Source organism: Microtus ochrogaster, chromosome 19 (genome assembly GCF_000317375.1).
Source record: "Microtus ochrogaster isolate Prairie Vole_2 chromosome 19, MicOch1.0, whole genome shotgun sequence".
Lineage (NCBI taxonomy): Eukaryota > Metazoa > Chordata > Mammalia > Rodentia > Cricetidae > Microtus > Microtus ochrogaster.
This window is the reverse complement of record NC_022021.1, coordinates 57,649,271-57,652,066: the sequence shown is the minus strand read 5'-3', so window position 1 is coordinate 57,652,066 and position 2,796 is coordinate 57,649,271. Positions and strand designations below refer to the sequence as shown.

The 2,796-nt window shown below is 39.6% G+C and overlaps 1 protein-coding gene across 3 annotated transcripts in view; it reads left to right on the top strand.

Annotated features, from left to right (window-relative positions):
- Gpbp1 (GC-rich promoter binding protein 1) overlaps positions 1-2,796 on the top strand; it is a 69,653-nt gene that overhangs the window by 585 nt on the left and 66,272 nt on the right. For 2 of the 3 annotated variants that reach the window (XM_005356792.3, XM_005356791.3), the window contains exon 2: positions 890-1,825. The gene's annotated coding sequence lies outside the window, so the exon portion shown is untranslated. Of the gene's footprint in view, positions 1-889; positions 1,841-2,796 lie in introns of all 3 variants that reach the window. The other variant, XM_013349791.2, reaches the window with a different exon arrangement.

Below are 2,796 nucleotides of genomic sequence, written 5' to 3'. Positions count from 1 at the left end.
GGAACCGGGGGAAGTGGCGGCCGAGCTGGGGCCTGGCCGCGTTCCGCTCGCCGGTGCTTCGCCCTCCCCGCCGCGCCCGGCGCCGTGGCAGTTGCCGCTCGCCCAGGCGAGCGCTGCCTGCGCTCCGAAGTCGTGTGGGCTCCGGGTCGGACCTGGGTTTTTGTTTTTGTTTTTTTCGGGGAGAACACCGTCTCTAACGCGGTGTACGAGTGGGGCCCCGTGTCCCGCACACCTTCAGTTTTGAACGAACCTGTTTGCTTGATTCAAGGAACTAGGGATTGGCACCTTGATCCCACTGCTGCGCCCCGAGCCTGGGAAGTCGCCCCTCAGGCGAATCTTAGGGACCTCCTTGCCACGCTCCGCTCCCACCTTCCCAGCCTGCCTTAGTGGGGAGATCCAGCTGCTCCAATCTCCGAGACGTTGCTTTTTGGAAGGAGCGTCCTTCTCTTTTCGCCTCTCGTCCTCGAGTTAGGTTCACTAACGCTCCATGGCAGCACCACCTGTCCATTTGTTTTCCTTTGGCACATAGGGTAGAATTAGGGAAGATCCATCGTGAGATGGTGGGTCCGTTTCTTAGTTTTAATATTTGCTCAGAAAGTTTTGAAGTTTTGCACATAACATCCTCCGGTGTTCCTCCTGCACACAGTTCCAAGTTTATATCGGAACTTGCTCTGTGATTCCGTCACCCACTGTTTTCTGCCCCTCGACTTTGAAGTCCTTTTCATTCAGTAGACTTTTACTGAGGGTTAGGCTCTTTTCCCACCTCTCTTTTTAGGAATGTACAGATAGGAGTTCTCGCCATGGGTTGATCCTCCCCACCGCCCCAAAGTGGTTTTTATCTGAAAAATAAAAACTGTGATTTAAGTTTTTTTTTTTATTACTTTTACAGGTGATTGAATTATGCAGATATGAAGATCATCATCTAGGTTTTGTTTAGGCCCCGGATATTTCAAGTGGCCATTTTGGAATTACAGTTCTGTTTTTGTTTTGGGTAATTTTGCCCCAGAAGTTTATTAGAATTGACAAGAATCATCTCTGAAGTGAATTGATATTGGTAAACAAATTCATCGTGCTACTAAAAGACCCACTCATTTCTTCAGTATTTTGGTTCAAACGGATTATATAAGTCGTTAAAGTATTTTGTGTGGTGTTATTTTTGTCTCTTCCCCTCTCCTGTTGGTGTTCTTCAGCCAGAACTGTAAGATATGTTTGATTTGTGTACTGAGTAGTTTCAAATTACTGTTTAAATATTGCTGAAGTTTCGTGGCAGTTCTTTTTACCCTTATTGAAAGTTTTAGTAATTTTTGACTTCAGCTGTTTTCATATTACAATGGGACAGCTTTTCTAAATGAAGCCATTGAAAGAATGCAGAGTTTTTTTCTTTTTATCTTTTATTTCCTTGGGAATGTAAGATGTTCCACTTTGACACCAGCATGGTAGTATTGAGATAGCTATTTGTCTCTGTAGATCTGATGTTTAGAAGTCATCTTCAGATGTGGAGTTTTCTTTTTGTTTCTGCTTTTTGCACATAAATTGGATTTTTCATCTGGAGTGGATAAGTACAGCAGTGATAAATACATGGAATAGTAAAGAAGACCTTGATCTTGAATCCGAGGAACCTGGCTAATTCTGGATATAGCCATATGAAAACTTCAGAACAAATATGGGTAGCTGACTTCAAATAACTCTATGTCAAATAGTCATAGGTTAAGTATCTTCAAAGAACTTGGATATTTCAGAGGATACAAAATAAAAAAACAAACTGGAAAACATAAAGCTTATAGAGAAAAAACCAGCACCCTCCTGTGCAGTCCTCTTGGGATTTGTAAGTACTCTCACGGTGAGCAAAATCACTTGTAATCATAATGTGAGTCATTGATCCTGTGTTACTCTGCAAGCCTTTCAGTGTCTTGAAAAAAATTTTGCTTTTGGTTCAGTTTCTGGATAGTTTGAAAGTAGTTATTAGCTATATAGTACATTGGAATGGAGAAGATTTTAAGGCTTACAAATGTTTCAAACTTATTACAATCTTAAGTTAAAAGTTTTTTTTTCTTTTCTCTCGAGAGTGTTTCTCTGTGTAACAGTCCTGGCCTTCCTGGAACTCACTTTGTAGATCAGGCTGGCCTGGAACTCACTGAGATCCTTCTGCCTCCCAAATACTGGGATTAAAGGTGTGCACCACCACAACCTGGCTAGTTTTTGTATTTTTAAAGTTAAAAACAAACATATCTGGTCAGTATTCACTTTAGACTATTAATAACAGAATAGTAGAAACCTAGAAAAAAAAACCTACACATTTCACATATCTGGTTGGTTTTATGTTTTAAATGCTTTACGTCTTGATTCCTAGTTTACTTTGTAAATGTGAGTTTAGGCTGCATTACTACTATACATACAGTCTAGTGATCTAGTTTAGAGTAAGGTAGTTGTAAAACAAAATAATGCAAGTTTAGTTTCAAATCTGGTATCTTAGGAATAAGCTTTTTTAAGGTTTAGCTATTTCTAATATTTTAACCCATTACAGATATTAAGTTTTATTGAAGCTGTTTTGTGTTTCACACTCTTCATTTTTCTAAGCATTACTGAGAGAAGCAGAGGAACTGAACAAGTTGACTTATAAACCTTTAAACTAGCATAGTAATTACATATTCCCCCTACCCTCAGGAACGTTGTGCTGGCTTAAGTTCATAGATAGTTTTATTTAAGTTGTGATATTCATTAATCTAGCAGAAATTCTTTTAATAAATGTAAGAATTTTTAGTGATAATTGAATTTTTGAATTTTTTAGAGTTGAGT